Source organism: Myotis davidii, unplaced genomic scaffold (assembly GCF_000327345.1).
Source record: "Myotis davidii unplaced genomic scaffold, ASM32734v1 scaffold575, whole genome shotgun sequence".
Taxonomy (NCBI): domain Eukaryota; kingdom Metazoa; phylum Chordata; class Mammalia; order Chiroptera; family Vespertilionidae; genus Myotis; species Myotis davidii.
Window position 1 is genome coordinate 2279664 of NW_006290306.1, and position 17951 is coordinate 2297614.

The 17951-nt window shown below is 43.8% G+C and overlaps 1 protein-coding gene and 1 pseudogene across 3 annotated transcripts in view; both read right to left on the reverse strand.

The window, feature by feature from the left end:
* The window catches only part of NHEJ1 (non-homologous end joining factor 1), a 76168-nt gene that overhangs the window by 39724 nt on the left and 18493 nt on the right, over window positions 1–17951 (reverse strand). The gene's annotated exons all lie outside the window — the stretch shown is intronic.
* LOC107183020 lies at window positions 1852–6405 on the reverse strand (annotated as a pseudogene).

Below are 17951 nucleotides of genomic sequence, written 5' to 3' on the forward strand. Positions count from 1 at the left end.
CCAGTTCAAAAGAGAATCCTTCCCTCTCTCCACCTCCTTCCCCAAAGCCAGCATGAGATGTATGACAATGTTTTGGCGCCACCTGCCGTCCTTTCCTGACAGCTTAGTAGAATAGACCCTAAAATTGGACGGACCTCAAATTCACCTTCTTTAATTCATCATAAGCCCCAAAAGAATGGAATCCCAGAGAAAAGAAACCAAACTTCTACCAAAGGGAATACTCCCACAGCACGCAATGGCCAACCCCAGTGCCCATCCTCCTGTTTCCTGGGACAGATGTTTTAGGAAAGCCAACTAGCCAGAACCTACTCGGTGGGTTTTTAGCTCTAGTCTTAACAACCATTAGTCTATGAAGGTCCTTCTCCAAGAGTCTTTCTGATTTGAGAACTGTGAATACTCAATAAGCCCTTTCTCTATTTAATAGGGTCCATGTACATTAAAATTATTTCTATATCAGTTTTGATTTTTCTTGGTTTTAGGTAGAAATTCTAATTTTGCACCAAGATGACATGATCCTTTGTCATCAAACAGTAGAATGAAAGCAGTGTCACCCAAAGAGCAACAACTTAGATATTTTACACTGCTCTCCATTCCTGTGGTCCTCAGGACGGTCTGGGCAAACATTTAACAAGCAGTAAGCTCATCTCACAAATATAAACATTTGTTCATCCACTTAACAAATATTTCTGCAGCACCTAATATGAACTAGGCACAAGCTGAAGGTATGGGGAGAGTAAAACATATGAGGTTCCTACTCTCATAGAGCCTCCATGCTAACATCATTTACCTGGTGTATTAAGGAATTCTAGCAATTTTTCACTCATCTTAAAGAATACCTGTGTGAACAACAAAGAGCAAGACAAAGCCCTGACTAGTTTGGCTCAGTGGCTAGAGCGTCGGCCTGTGGACTGAAGAGTCCCAAGTTCAATTCCGGTCAAGGGCATGTACCTTGGTTGCAGGCACAACCCCAGTGGGAGATGTGCAGGAGGCAGCTGATGGATGTTTCTCTCTCATGGATGTTTCTAACTCTCTCTCTCCCTTCCTCTCTGTAAAAAATCAATAAAATATATTTCTAAGAAAAAAAGAGCAAGACAGCCCTAACCAGTTTGGCTCAGTGGCTAGAGCGTCGGCCTGTGGTCTGAAGAGTCCCAAGTTCAATTCCGGTCAAGGGCATGTACCGTGGTTGCAGGCACAACCCCAGTGGGAGATGGGCAGGAGGCAGCTGAAGGATGTTTCTCTCTCATGGATGTTCCTAACTCTCTCTCTCCCTTCCTCTCTGTAAAAAATCAATAAAATATATTTTTTTAAAAAAGAGCAAGACAAAAATGTAAACAGACTTTGTAAAGACAGAATAAAAAATATAAAAGGCTACAGAAGGAAGGATATACAGAATGAGACAATTATTGTTTCATCATATTCCTTATGGATAAGTATTTTTTTCCCCTAAAACCCACTCCTGGACCTAACTCTAGGAACTGCATACAGCTTCCAAAGTCAGCTTCCTCAGACCTCAAGATTTACAAAGTCTTTAGTAGAAATTATGGAGAGATGCCTGGGATTGACAGTTTAAATTACATGCAAGTATTTTCCCAAACGTCACCACAGGAAATATGTGGGGCTCCATAAAAAGCATTGTCATCTGGTAAACGGAGACGCTTCTGATAGGCCCTAGCATGACCCAGGAAATCAGGGGAACGGAGCCAATCATTCCCCTGATTTACTGGGAATCTTGCAGGAATCTTAGGGCTAGACATGCCCCCTCCTACTCTTGCTCTCAAATTGTGTCCAAGCAGCTCTAGACTACACCTGTCAGTAGGAAAAAAATATCCCCCCCGCCCCCGCACCCCCTAGTTTTCCCAAAGAGTTTATTTGGGAAAACCAGGGGATAGGGAAGCCCTGCATCTAAAATAAGGTGTTGGGCCTCTTGGTGCTCGTGAAGCGTGGCTCATGCTGGCCACTAAGGACCGGTGAGAAAACGGGAACTTGATCCTGAAGTTGTAGAGCTGCTTGACTGCTGGCTGCAATCTCCTCCATCTTCATTATCTGGATTGAGTGGGCACAGGCAGAGTGCCAGCCCCCATGTCTCAGTAGCACTGGGTGACGGTGCCTGGGATGGTCAGGTCCTGGTACTCCCGGTACATGTTGAGGATGCCACTGCGGGACTCGAGTTGTATCGCAGCCAGATGCCAAAGTTCTTCACCTGAAGGGTGATTTCCCTGAAGATTTCTTCATCTTCTTTAGCTGAGACACAAAGTACCAGAAGCGGGACTTGGCAACAACATGGTTAAGTGCAAAGATGTGCGTGTGGTAGAGGGGTGGTGTGCGGCAGTTGGGGGGCAGTTGGGGGCGGGCAGGCAGCACCGCACCACCTTGTACCCCACCACCTGGTACTCTTGCAATGTGCCCGAGGCCTGCACAGCATTCTCTCTGCATTCACCACCACCCACAAAAGGAAGTCAGGAAAAGAATCTTAAAGAATTCTAGGAGGGGAGTTTCCAAAGCTTTCCTAATAGCAATCTAGTCAGGTAGAAAAGTCGTCTCTCTACATCACCTTTAATCTTATTGCTACAATTCAAGTTCATCCTTTCTTGTATTATCTTGAATGAAATTTTTTAAAAAGTTATTTATCATCCTGCATGTGCTAAATCTTCATATTTAAAAGACCAAGCTACTACCCCTACTCAATGTACTCTACAAATTAAATAATCCCACTTTCCTTGGATACTATTTTTTTTAAATTCTGTTTTCATCACTTTTATTATTGTCCTAACTTTCCTATGGGCACTTGGGCCCTATGCATCTTTCAAGCAGGACCCTCAAATCCTAAGAGGCCCACTACTGCTAAATCAATAGGAAGGTGGCCTCAGGATCTCATGCCCTTCTCTTATTGATACAATCTGGAATGATGTTCATCTTTTTATTCACCCAAACTATGCCAAAGACTATGTCACAGTTGGGAGCTCTTCCTAGTTAAATCTTTCAGGAAAAAGGGGGACATTTTCCCACCTAGGAAATAGAAGGTACTTTATAGGAAAGACATTCTATTACATAAGATATTGGAGTAGCTAAAGCATCTGATAAAAGGAGTAGCAAGGTTGGTGTGCAGGGAGCCCAGGAGGGCATTTAGAGGGGTATGTGCCTGGTTGAGGGCTAGTAAAGGAATCAGAAGGTTCTGCTTTCCTTTATTTAGATCCACCCCCTTGTCAGGAGCTCCCTGGGAATCCTTTACTAATTTCCCCACAGAGAACGGCTTCCTCATTTGTCCCGCTCAGCACCTTGTCTATATCACTAGCACAGCACTCTCGCCTTGGATTGCAGGTTTATAAATAAGCACACCTACCTGTCTCCCCTTCTCCTTCGGGGCAGGAGTCATGTCAGCCATTGCTGTATCCCTGGCAGTCACAAGTACTTAACAATGCTAGTTCCCTAGCCCCTCAGCACCTCATGCAAAAACCTAAACTCCGGGAAGAGTCCATAAACACTGGTTGGTAATATCACCAGCAGCCATCCAGCACACCTCCACTATGCTGTCGGACCAGTTTAGGATATTGGCTTGGAAATTCCTTTTTTCTCTTGGCCCAGACATTTACTCTTAAGGTTTGCTTCTTCCTCAAGAGACTCCAGGAAATAAGGTTAGTTTTAAGTCCTAGAAACTCTAATCATTCCTGTTTTCTTCAAGCTAAGGGCCTAAAGGAAGACTGCAAATACCCATGAATATTGATGAACCTCTGCGGTCGCATGAATATTAACAACACCCTGTGGTTTTCGGGAACAGCAGCCCAGCAAGAAGGTCTAATATTAACCTTGGCTAGGCCCAAAAGGTGGCAAGAGCATATGCCCATATGTCTCCATGGGGAGTAAAGGGTGCGTGGCAGAGTCTAGTTTGGGGGTTGGTCCCTATGCAAACACTTGACACAGGGCAGTTAAGAAGGGACTCAATGTTGTATCCCATGTCCCTGGCACTGAGGGCTCTGTTAGCTGCTACCCAGGCAGAAGTCCCCAATCCTCACGCTCTGCAGCAGTAAGGATGCAGAAACAGCAAGACCTCGATTCAGAGGAGAACAGGTAGACACAGTGACCTAGTTCAATCACTACAGTAGAGAGAGAGGTAGGGAAGGTTCAAAGTCAGATCTCTTTGGGAAGAAACCTAAATCAAATAAAAAAGCTCAATTAGGCAACAAAATACACAGTTAGCAAGTTACACATTAACAGTAACAAAGGACCTAGAGACTGTGGAATCTCTAGCTTCACACCTTTCATGAAACTAGTGGACACAGAGAACAATGGCTCAGGTTTAAGAAGAAACATGTCCCAGGGCTGAAGCTACAAGAGATGGGAAGCACTGGGTTCTTTCAGCTCTGATAGCTTCTGAACCAGGAGATACCAGAAAGAATGGTGCCTGTTATTAAAAACTAGAGGCCCTGTGCATGAAATTTGTGCACAGGGTGGGAGGGGGTTCCTTAGCCCGGCCTAGAAATAAAGGAGAAGTGCTGTGAATCAGAGTCAACCAAAGAAACTCAGGCACCCCTGGACCTGGGTCTAAGTTCAAAACCTATTCAATGGCATATGACAACACTAGTAAAGGAAAGGCAGGCTAAGTGGCCTTATGCAGTGATTAAAATTAATGCTAATAATAAGATTCGTGCTGTACTCACACACCAGGACAGACTGTGCTTAAAACTAGAGAAGTGCCTCTACTCCTCTGCCTAATCCTACTCAAAGGCCTTGACCCCTTAGGTCTGTCTGAAAAGCTGACCCAGCCCCCTTCACACACACTTAAGAGGAATGGAGAGGCCTGCCGGCCTAGCCCAAACCGAGGTGGTGAGAGCCACACCTAGGAAGAGGGTGGGGGCTGCTCACGGGAGCTGTGTTCTGTCACACAATTACCATATTATGTAGCTCTAATAAAAAAAAATACTTGAAGTTTTACTAGTGCCATATAATAAAGTATTTATAGAATCCGGGGGTTGGGGTGGGCAAAGGTAAAGGGGGGAGAGGGGAAAGAAGGAATCAGAATTGTTAGCAAGAGCCCTGGCAACAACAACTCCCAGTATTCACCATAGAGGTAAACTTCAAAGCCATCAGCCTGGGACATCCGGCTCGCTCTCATTAACCTAGATCAAGGTGGCTTACTGTTCACCTCCTCTCCATAACAGTCTGTCTCTGACTTCTTCCTGGTTTACAAAGAAAAGAGATGAGAAACTGGAAGGAACCGGGAGGTAGAAGGAATGTCAGCAGAACTGTGCGGAGCCTAGGCCTGGAAAGTCTGGGGACCAGAGGAAAGGGGTTGTCCGTTGAAAGAATGAATGGAATGTGAGTTTCTAAAGGTTCCATTCTGAGACTAAACTTCTAGGTCTCACCATCCAACAAACCTGACAGTTCTGAAATTTGCCAAAATAGGGTTTCCATCGTTGCACTTGCCCTTTTGCACACCTCTCACACTCCCCATTCCAACCACACTCTCCACTTGCTACCACCACGAGGGCAGTGTGCTCCACAACTACACAACCACACCGCATGCACCCACAGCTTCTCCCAGACCTCCCCTCCTCACCCATGGTCCTTATAGCCGCAGTGTCACACACACAACAAGCTCACCACAACACACTCCTCCCCAAGAGCACTGGCTGCCTGGATTTCCTAGGCATCTTCCCAACTTAAGACACATCCTAGATAAAAACATTTTGAGCCTACAATCCTCTTTAACATTTCAAAATTTTCTATTACCCAGAAAATCTCCCCAAAGAGAGAGAACAGTGAGGGCTATGGCATTATTACAGAGGAGACTATAAACAGAACAAATATAGAGCTGCTTTATTACAAGGCAGTGTGGGGTTGGTGGCTGGCTGATTACAGGGACACTCCCCAGAGCTCTCTGCAATCCCAAACCTCAATAAAGGCCAGACTAGAGCTGCTTTCAACCAAAGGGCAGGCAATTGAATCCAGGGGGCCCCTAGAATCCCTTCAGATTCCAGTCCAGGATGATACCTGCCTTGGTTGAAGATAAGAAGGAAAGCAAACACAATCTAAGAACAACCCGCTTAGCAAAGACCCCCCCGGGCCATCTTCTCAAAGGCAAACACAATTAGTATGGTTTGGGTCTCTTGCAATCAACAGATATCAACCTTCAGATTAAAAAAAATTAAAAAAACAACAACAATAGAAATCAAAAACAAATTGATAGACCGAAAACCCATACACATTAGGGACAGTACAGAGTGAGGAGCAAGAATAGACTGGAAGACAGAGAAGCAGCGCAGCTTGAGTGACTAAAGCAACCATATTACGCAAAACATCATAGAAGGAAACAGTGGGAAATCCACAAGTCCTCTCTTCTGGGCTCTGGGCACACGGCGTCCCTTCCTGGGTGACTCACAGTGGGGTCACCTTCACCCCCTGCTTCATGTGGTAAGGGCCTCTTTATAAGGAGACACACCACGAGCCTTCTCCTCCTCCATCTCTGCGAGCCAGGAGAATTGCGTCACTGACCTCCGCACATACTCACTCCCTCCTCTTTCCAGCCGGCCACCACACAAGGGATCTTGTCTTGTGGTCCCTGCGATCCTTTCATCTGGGCTCCAAACCCACTGTCACCTTGGCCCTGAATCACTCCCCAGGAGACACTGGGAAAACATTGCTGGACAAAGAGCGTCTGGGTCCTGTATGGCTAGAATTTACTGATCCCTGCTGGTGAGAGAACCCGGGCCACGCTCTCGCCTGCCCAAGGCCAAGGCCCAGGAATAATTTTGAACCTGGCCTTTGGCCAGTTCTGCTACAGACTAGGTTCCCGCTGATTTGGGCGATACCAATTCCCTCCAGCTCCCAAGAACCTAAGGACAAAAAGGGCTGAGAGGCAGCTTTAAAGGTTCTAGCTTATCTACCTTACTTGTTCAGTGGCCGAGAAATTGCTAGAGTTGGGAAGAGAGCCAGCAACCCCCCCCCAACCCCTCGGCCCCCAGTTCTGTTCTCATCCCACTTGGCTATCCTGTTCTCAGGGCGGCCCCAAGGAAAACATTTTGGCAGTTGAAAATGTCAGTGTTTCTCAGATCCTTCTCCAAGATAGAGGATTCCCCTCCAACTGTGTCTCAGCTCATTCCATGTCTCATGGTCCTAACATTTTTTTCTTGACCTTCTATGTGATGATACTCCAGTTTGGTGCTTAGCCATTTTTCTATAATTTCAGGTCTATGTTTCAATGGGCAGATTTAAGAAGAGTTACAGGAACACTTTTTAGTCTCTGAGCATCCTCCCTTCTCAAATATAGTTCATTAGAACAGAGCCTTTGAGACAGTGTGAGATAGTGGAAAAAAAGCTCTGTACTAGAAAGTCAAAGGATGAGGTTCTGGTTTCAACTGCAATTACTTGTGGGATTCAGGATCACTTAATTTCTCTGAGCTAATCCATCAGAGCTCCTCATCCCGAAGTGGCCCTAAGAGGTAAAAAAAAAAAAAAGAGAGTATGGAAATTTCTTCTTTCTTTTTAGTCTTCTTTTTATCTGAATAGTTGATCAGTATATTTGTGTTGAATGTTACTCAATGAAGCCTGCTCATTTTATCAGGCTTAAATTAAATAATAAAGACAAAAATTCTCTGCAGAATGCATAGCACCACAAAATTTACTGAGTTCTTACAATGGAGCAAACAAGTTAAACAAAAATAGATAATATCCCTGGCCATCTAGTGGAGGGAGCCAGGAAAAGCAGTAATTATAACACAGTGTTGATAGGGCCTGCGATAGAACAAATAAAATGGCACATAAGAAGGGCAACTAAACTAAACTGGAGAGCCAGGGAAAATTCCCTAGAGGAAGTAACATCTTCACTGAAATCTAAACAACAAATAGGAGCAATGCAGGTATGAAGGTTTGCTGTGGTGCCAGGGGGTTTCCAGAGGGAACAGCATGTGCCAAGGACCAGAGATAAGAGAGAGAATAATGGGCTCTAGGAACCTGACAGTAGTTCACTGTGACTAAAGCGTAAATTTGGGACAGAAGGTAGGGAGTATGAATGGGGGCAGTGTAGCCTAGCAGAAGAGAAGATGAAGCCGGAGAAGCAAGTATATATCAGATCAAAAAGAGCCTTAATGGCCTCGCTGGCATGGCTCAGTGGTTGAGCGTCAACCTATGAACCAGGAGGTCATAGTTCGATTCCCCATCAGGGCACATGCCCGGGTTGCAGTCTCGATCCCCAGTGTGGGGCATGCAAGGAGCAACCAATAAATGATTCTCTCTCATCACTGATGTTTCTATCTTCCTCTCCCTCTCCCTCCCTCTCTGAAGTATGTATGTGTGTGTGTGTGTGTGTGTGTGTGTGTGTGTGTATAATGTATATTTTAAAGGGCCTTAATGGTTTTATTAAGGAGTTTGGACTTCATCCTAAGGTCAATAGCAAGGCATTGATTAATTTTAAGAGGGACATGTGGCCAGAATTCTTTAATTAGGGGCTTCCATCTGGTTTCTTTTCCTGATTGCAGATCCCTGAAGTTAGTGAGGGAAGCAGAAGTGAGACTGGGCCTACTTCTTTTCCTTCCATCCTCTGGCAACGGTGGAACCCAGAAGGTTCATGCTCCCTTCCTCATGGAAGTCTCTAGCCCTTTAAAATCATGTCTTGTTTTACAAACAGTCTTCCCTCTCAGTCCCCTTATTCCTCTCTCTCTTTCAAAGAATAACCTTTGACCGTGTGCCAAGTCCTTTCCAACCAGCTGTCCTATGGACCTGGGCTATTAGCCTCACCCCACCCCCAACTAAGGCTGTCAGGTAACCCTGCCAATAATCCACATTTCTAATCAAAGACCCATTTCTTATCTCTTACTTGAATTCCACCAACTCTGCCAATATTTACTTTTCACTTCAATCCTAGATCTCTCAACTTTTAGAAACAATTTGGTGGCCTTCTAACAGAAGATTAAGATAATGCTGACCAAACACATGATCAATCTGTAGAAGAAAGACCTCATATCCAAGCAGTAATGACACACTAGTAAATAAACTCTATGAAAAACATAACTCCTTTTCTTTCTTTACCTCATTACATCACCTAGAGTTGCAGTTTAAGGTTAGAAACAGTACCCAAAGGCAACGATTTTCAACCTTTTGCCACACCAAAAAAAATTTTCTGGGTCAATCTGACAAATAAATAGGTATAATTTTGATTCAGAAGGCTATTCTTGTGCTGGCTGTTGTCATTTTTTATTTGACAATCTAAGGGGAAGGCAGTCAGTGCCCCTGACTAAATAGTCGGATACTGCATGTTTTAAAAATTCTTTCAGCACACGGTTGAAAATTGCTGCCCTAAAGGAAAATCATCGTGGTTATTAACTTTATCTCTTGGCCTCACTGTTCAACCTTAGAATAACAGAACCTCGGCACTGGGAAAGAAAGCTTGAACCCTCTAGTCCAACATTCCACCTCAGTGTCAGAGTTCTTTGCCATGGCATGGCAACTGAGGTCAGATTATTTCTTATTGCCTAAAATGTCCTTATTAACTCCTTTTTCTATTCATCCCCTATTAAACAGGGTTAGGGTAGGAGCTCTATGTCCAATAGAGCTCAAACTCACTGGGTCTTAAGGTTCTAGACTAGAACAATGCTATTCAGTGTGATCAGCAGTCTGGTGCTAATCCAGGAACTCTTTGTTTCTAGCCCATAATGAGGTAAGCATAGAGACTGACTGTAAGTATTTCAAAACTTTTATAGCAATCTGATGTTACCATGACATTCAAACACAGGTTCGGAGGATGCATCTCAATGGCCAGGGTATAAAATGGTTTGAGTATTATTCAACTTGTCACATGTGGCATGTGCTGCATATTAGCTATGCACAGTAAAACCATGTGTCAAATTATTTTGAAAAGCACTGTTCTAGAAGGTTCCATGAGAAGCGAAGAGGATAGGTATGGGGGTAGGAGGGCTAGCTCTCCTCTCTTTCCCCTCTGGATACAATAGAGAGTGAATCTGCTGCCGGGATGAGGAAGAGGAAGCTGCCCCCACTAAGGCCCTGGCTGCCGGGGTGAAGAGGAGGGCAGGAATTGGTGGCCAGGTTATCAGGCAATAACAAACTCAGCATCCAAGCACGCGACTTCCAGCAATGCAAGGAGCTTCCTTTGTTTTGGGAAAACAAGAGCTGCAAGAAGCCTCTCCTTGACACGATCCTGCCTTGCTTCGGAGAAGCCCAACCACCCCTGACATACAAACAGGACAGTCCTGGCCAATGATAGACAAGCCAGCACCCTGACCACAACCCCTGTTTGCTTTTCCTTTTCCACCACTTCCTCAGTTGGAGGGCCACTGTGGGGCCATCGGTAGCCACCAGCCTAGGTCACCATTCAAGAACTTCACCCCCAATGACCCAGCACCTATTCTATACAACGCTCCAATGCCCTTTATACAGCCTACTTTCTCTCCCCAATATAGTACTTTCTGCCGAGACCAGGGGCTTCTGGCCCCTTCCATAGAGTGGTAGGTAAAGCTAAGCCTCCAAGCGCCACTCTGACAAACTCCATGGTATGCTCTACCAAACCATGTTGTTTTAACTCTAAAACCAAGAATATCTGCATCATCCCCAAGAAGAACAAAATCTGAGGTCTCAAAAATATTTTGATCAAGTATTTTCATGCTACGTGAACAGTCACTTGATTATGTTAGACCAGGGGTGGGCAAACTTTTTGACTCGAGGGCCACAATGGGTTCGTAAACTGGACCGGAGGGCCGGAACAAAAGCATGGATGGAGTGTTTGTGTGAACTAATATAAATTCAAAGTAAACATCATTACATAAAAGGACAGCTTCAAGAACCCAGTTATCACCAAGACTAACCTATATAAAACAATGTACCTCTTCGTGATGCAGGTTGACCAAACTAAACTTCCAAGTAGGTTGCCAGGAGTTTAGGACCAAAGACCAAAAAAACCCAACAAACCTGGGAGACTAGCTCTTGGGGTACAAACAGAATAAGAGCATCAACCTCTATAGACTCACATGAAAGTGCCTTCTAAGACCAAAGATATCTGGGATTTTCTCCAAGAGTTCTGAGAGGTAGAGCTAGTAAGTCCTTCTTCTGACTCTGCCATGAACAATTAAGAGCCTTAGGGACCAGCAAACCTTCCTCTCTTTCTGATTAATCAAGGAAGCTTACTCTTTACCCTCATGGCCCAAAAGCCCACGTTTCTATGAAGACTCATTTGTCCAGTAAGGGAGGAGTGTGGGGGCGGGACTCCCCCCACTCCAGGCCTCCTTCATGCCAAAGAAGGAGGAAACAGAATAAGCAAAATAAAATTCATAAAGTGAAGCAGTAATTATGGCGTGGTCAACAAGAGGCTGTCCTCAGGCCCATCATTATGTGGCTAAATTTAACGCCCTGCGCGGCCAGGGGAGCCGTGCGCCCCGGGCACCGTGTGTCCACACAGACGCCAGCTCCGCCACCTTCACCCGCTCGACAGCCGCCGGGGCTGCCAGAAAGCAGGTCACAATTTTTTTTATAGTCTGTTTACCAAGATGCTGTTTTTACTGCCGAGGTTTCTCTCATTTTATCTCTTTTTCCCTTTTCCCCAAACAGACTGGCCTGTATTTTCTGCACTGTTTTTTTTCTTCTTTCTTTCTTTCTCCCTCTCTCAGTACTATTTTCAGAACTCTAATTTTATATGGTATGTCCCTTTTTTTTTTTTTTTTGGTAAATATTTGCCATGACTAAGCCAGGCACATCCAGTTTAAAAGGCTCCGTCCCACAAAACATCAGGTCTTTAATGATATGCATCTCATTAGCTTGTCCCATGAAAGGGGGTATAGAAAAAAAAAAGAGCAACTTACAGACTCTCTCACTTTTTATATCTAGAGAGACCTATATTTATATATAAGGACAAGCTGAAAACTGACATTCTAAGCCCCAATACGAGTTAGTACAATGGCTATTTGATTCAGGCTTTAAGGCCTCAGAAGCAGTTTCAGGAGAGAGGGGCTATGGTCTATATAGCACTGCTAGTTGATCCAGGCGGTTCTGACCAGATCAGAAAAGCTAGAACCAATCTTCAAACTCTGGGTATTAGGGCTCTCTAGATTAGGGCTCTCTACACCAAAACTCTGGGATCGCCTCTGACACTAAATTTCATAAAATGAGAAAAGAACAAGAGGTAAAGGGGCACTTTCTTCACTGGTGGATGAAGTCAAAGAAAGGGAACCTATGAGTTAAGAGAGTGCTGAGAGAGACCCCCTCCACGCCTCCCTCTCACCACCCAAAGGGCCTCTCCAGCTCGGCAAAGCCCCAACATTGATGGGAGGGCTTCTTACTGCACACGGCAGGTTCAGTGAGAGGAGTTGTATGGTCAAGTCCACACACGTATTGCACTGAACAAAAGGCACAGCGTCCAATGAATACTCTCTGCTACTTACCTGCAATGCTTTTAAAGCCAGATTGATACTCTAAAATGGAGTTATAGAGGAGCCCCAGCATTCAGTATTTTCAATAAGAAGTGTTGGGGAAGCACTAGTCAGTTTGGCTCAGTGGATAGAGCGTCAGCCTGTGGACTCAAGGGACCCAAGTTCAAATCTGGTCAAGGACACATGCCTGGGTTGCAAGCTCGATTCCCCAGTAGGGGGCGTGCAAGAGGCAGCCAATCAATGATTCTCTCATCTTTGATGTTTCTATCTCTCTCCCTCTCCCTTCCTCTCTGAAATCAACAAATATATATATTTTAAAAAAGGAAGCGTTGGGGGAAGGGCAATGGATACATGGACTGAGAGACCCTGAGTGGCTGCTCAAGCAGCATCTCGTGGGGAGTCTACAGGGGTGACCAGAGGTCCAGAGTCCCTAACTTGGTGTTCATTAGTTAATTTAGGATAATCAGACTCTAGAGGGTTGACTGATGCTAAATAAAATCATAAGAGAGTATTTTTGAAATTAAAATGTCAATTTTACAAGGTGGGGGCTATACCATTCCAGTGACTGATATATCTTCAGCTGATTTTTCCTGGGAAGCTGAATAAACAGTGAGAGTGCTAATTGTTGAACACAGAAAAAAGCAAAAGAAACAAACCAGTAAATAACTGTATGGGATAGTTCATATACGCTGTGTGGAAAGAGCTATACATTATTAATCCACATTCTACTATAGTATTGCTTTGGCACTGTGCTAGATAAATTAATAAAGTGCAGCCGAAACCGGTTTGGCTCAGTGGATGGAGCGTCAGCCTGCGGACTGAGGGGTCCCGGGTCCGATTCCGGTCAAGGGCATGTACCTGGGTTGCGGGCACTTCCCCGGTGGGGGATGTGCAGGAGGCAGCTGATTGGTGTTTCTCTCTCATCAATGTTTCTAACTCTCTATCTCTCTCCCTTCCTCTCTGTAAAAAATCAATAAAATATATTTTTTAAAAAAAATAAAATAAAATAAAGTGCAACTCATTGGTTTTTCTTTTTTAATTCTATGCCATTCTGCCCCTCTATTAGTACATCTCCTCGGATGTCATGAATTAACTGTTTAACAGTTTTTCTCAAATTGCATATAAGAGCCTAGAGGTGTGCAAGACCAAAAGTTGGAAGAAAGAAGGCAGTGTAAGAAATGAGGCAGTACTTGGGGCAGAGTCCTCTAGCCATGCACCATTTTCCTATCTTGCAATTAAGTTATGTCTCTATACTGCTCAGAAGTGGGAGCCAGTCTTGCCTACTGTCCACATAAAGTTCCATGTGTAGCCCTGGCTAGTTTGGCTCAGTGGATAGAGCACCGGCCTGCAGACCAAAGGGTCCCAGGTTTGATTCCATTCAAGAGCACATGCCAATCAGTGATTCTCTCTCATCATTGATGTTTCTGTCTGTCTCTCTCTCTCCCTTCCTCTCTAAAATAAATAAAAATACATTAAAAAAAAAGTTCCATGTATAGCCGTGTAACAAGTGGCAAGGCGACGGGACATGATGGAAGAATACTGGACTGGAAGTTCAGAGCCTTGTGTTCTGGTGCTAAATTCGGAGTCCTGATGCCAAAATCTACTATCAGTTGTCTACACAAGAGTTCTTTTATCTTTGTGGGCCCTAATTTCCTCATAAGTAAAATGAAGAGGCTTGATATATTCTTAAATTGATAAACTCCCTTAAAGCTCATAAAATTCGATTGCTCTGATCTTCTGTACAAGGAGGTATCAGAGATGTCATGATTCCCTGCCTATGTCCTTGATGAGATTTGCAACCTTGTCTCATAAGCAATAACATATTTACAAACAGTTGGGTGAGTTACTTCTATAGATGGCTAATCTCATCCATTTTATATTGATTCTTATTTACCTCATTATCAGAGGTTACCCCAAATTTAGAGGGATACTCTGCATGAGACTTGCATCTCCTTAGGGACGCATTAAATTCAGCACTTTCCTCTGCTCACTCCCCAGCTGCTGGGGGCTTCACAAAACAAAATACCAAGATGATCTTCAACTGTTCTTTCTTTAAGCCAAGATGTGCTGTCATCCAATTGTCTCAAAGCTCCTCCTCATTCCTAGCTTTACTCACATCAATTCAGAAGGGGTTCTTTGGAGTAAAAGATTCTAAGCGACCATGTACAACATCAGAACTGCTCCGGCTTCAAGCATAAGAGTAACAGATGCCAAAGAGCTTTTGAAGGATTCCCTCAAACCACCACACCTCAGGGGAGTCTCTCAGATTGTGTAACTGAATAAAACATCCAGTGTGTCTTCCCTTTGGCAGCCACTTATTATACAAAATCCCTCTGAACTCTGAGCTCAAGATTCATCTCTTCCATAAATACCTTACCCAAAGTAGCCTGGTATGAACCCTAGATCCCATCAAATGAATCTATTTCTTCCTCCTCTCGGATAACATACATTCTATGTATTTAGAATATTCTTTGTATATGTGTACATTTCAGTGGTCTAATCTCTCTTAAAAGTCCATTTTTCAAGGGCAGAAACCATGTTTTAATTTTTCAGTATCATAAAACATTAACTATCATGGTTTAATATTTTTGCTGGTGCTTAATAAGTACTATCCATATAGAACTGAGGCTTCCAAATAGACCAAAGATCTCCCACACAGAATGAAAAAAATGCTTCCTGAGACTTTGTAGTAATGTTTGCCTTGACAGTTCCCTATGGGAGATAACAAGGATGCCCACGAATCCTACATATTGTACAGCTAGCCCGGCCAGTGAAGCTCACTGGTTGATTTCAGAGAGGAAGGGAGAAGGAGAGAAAGATAGAAACATCAATGATGAGAGAGAATCATTCATCAGCTGGCTCCTGCACGCCCCCTACCGGAGATCGAACCCACAATCCCGGCACATGCCCTGGCCAAGAATCAAACTGTGACCTCCTGGCTGCTCAACACTAAGCAACACGATCCTATTTTTAAGCAAGGCCGACTGAATGCCATTGGAAAGGACTTTATAATTCTGGAATGAAAAAATACATCTCCTGGGGAAAGAGGATGGAAATAGGCAGAAATCAAGTCATCTTATCTTCAAATACATCCTGTGCCTCCGTGCTGTCCACAAACCCTAGAGGAAGTATTAATCCTTCCACTTGCTCAGCTCTGCAGGTCCCTGCTTTCACACTTTCCTTTTCCAATGGCTTCTCCTGTGCTTTTAAACATATGTGTCTTCCCATCTTAAGAAAGGGTTTTGCTTAAGCCCCTTCTAGCTCTCCAGCTAGCTCTCATTTCCTTTTTATTGTGAGACTTCTCTGATGAGGGTTCTACATTCGATGTCTCCATGCCTGATCAACTGATCCTTCTTAAACTACCACAATCTGCTGATACTGCCCAGATTACAAATCGCCTAAAGCCGTGGTCGGCAAACCAGCTGGACCGGCTCGGGAAAGCCAACTGCGTCCATTCCTCGCCCATCCCATGTTCAGAAACATAGAGAATCACATTGGCAGCTGGACGGCAGTCACCGTGGGAGTATTTACACCACAAGAATCAGCACATGCTCCTACCCCAGTGATGGCGAACCTATGTCACCTCTGACACACGAACTCATTTTTTTTGGTTGATTTTCTTTGTTAAATGGCATTTAAATATATAAAATATATATCAAAAATATAAGTCTTTGTTTTACTATGGTTGCAAATATCAAAAAATTTCTATATGTGACATGGCACCAGAGTTAAGTTAGGGTTTTTCAAAATGCTGACACACCGGGCTCAAAAGGTTCGCCATCACTGTCCTACCCAGTGGGAGGCACTGAGGATGGGCATGGCATGTTAGGATAGGCCTCGCGAGCCGCGGTTTGCCGAGCCACAGTTTGCCGACCACTGGCCTAAAGGATTTTTCCTCGGGCAGTCAGGCAGTCACCCTTTCTCTTTGGTCCCTCTCCCACATGTGACACTGTGAGTCACCCTACTTGGTTGGACAGGAAGAGCATGGGTAAAGACAAATGTGAGTAAATCAGCTGAGTGACTAGAAACCAATTACTTAACCCCTGAGCCTCTGCTTCTTTATCTTTCAAGTGAGGATAATGTCACTAACCTCACAGGTTTGTTGTAAGGAATAAAAGTTACAATTTAGCCCTAGCTGGCTTGACTCAGTGGATGAGCTGCCTGTGGACTTAAGGGTCCCAGGTTCAATTCTGGTCAAGGGCACATGCCTGGGTTGCAGGCTGGATCCCCAGCAGGGGGCGTGCAGGAGGCAGCAAATCAATGATTCTCTCTCATCATTGATGTTTCTATCTCTCTCTCCCTCTCCCTTCTTCTCTGAAATCAAAATACATATACATTTTTTTAGAAAGTTATAATTTAGATAAAGCACCTAGCACTGTGTCTAGCACAAGCACAGTATGTACTTGATAATGGTTAGTTCCTCTTTCTTGGCTAACTTACTCCTCTATCTAGATCCTCATCCTATCTCACTCACATTTCCTTCACTGGCTCTTATGACTCCTTCCAATGATGACTGTTCCCAAAATCTCATCATTGGACTTTTGTTCTTTCCTCCTTGCTCTTCCCAGCAAAAGATGCATCCATTTTCCAATTCTGTTCCTTTGCAGATGACTCCCAAATCTATTTCTATAGGTCCTTTTTTTCAACCTAAGCTCCAACCTTATTTTTTAGGCTTTCCTGAATTCCCACTTGTATGTCCTATAATCCATTTAAATTCAGTATGTATTGAAAAAAATCTTCATCTTGCCCAGCTGGTATGGCTCAGTGGTTGAGCATCAACCCATGAACCAAGAGGTGACTAGTTCTATTTCCAGTCAGGGCACATGTCCAGGTTATGAGGGATGACCTCCAGTAGGGGGCATGCAGGAGGCAGCCAATTGATGTTTCTCTATTCCTCTCCCTCCTCTCTCTCTAAAAGAAAAAAAAATCACTATTACAAATAAAACTGCTGTGAATATTTTAAAAATAAGTAAATAAAAAGAAAAAAATCAATACAAAACATTTTTAAAAGATCTTCATCTTATGTTTTCAAATTAACACTAATTATATATAAGCCATCAATTTTTTTTTAATAAGCGAAGGCATTATTAAATGGGCATACTGTAACCAATGGAGTTTTGTGAAACCCTTCCTCTACAAGAGAGGAAAAGAGGAAGATTCAACTATGAATCACAGCAAAATGCCCCAGAAGCATGTGAAGCTTATAGGTTGGGCCTAAAGGGACTATATATTTCCCAGAAATAAGGCATCAATTCACACTGCCTCAAACTCGATTCTGAACTAAGTGCATTTCTCAGACTGGAGATTAAAACCACCTGAGAGACTAACAGTAGATTTGGTGAAACTAAACAACAAAATAGTTTTTTTTTTTAGAAGAGTTGGTAACTTCCTTTGAATGAAGTGAGATACACAACTCCCTGGAGCAGTGTCTGTTAAATTGTACTAGCTTATCTAGGTCTAGATACAGGGGGATGTATGATTTAGTTTTCCACAGGCTCCCACAAATCTCTATTGTCTTTTGTCCAGCCAGATACACATATTTATGTCACATGCCTATCCTCTATAGGCATCTGAGTCTAAACA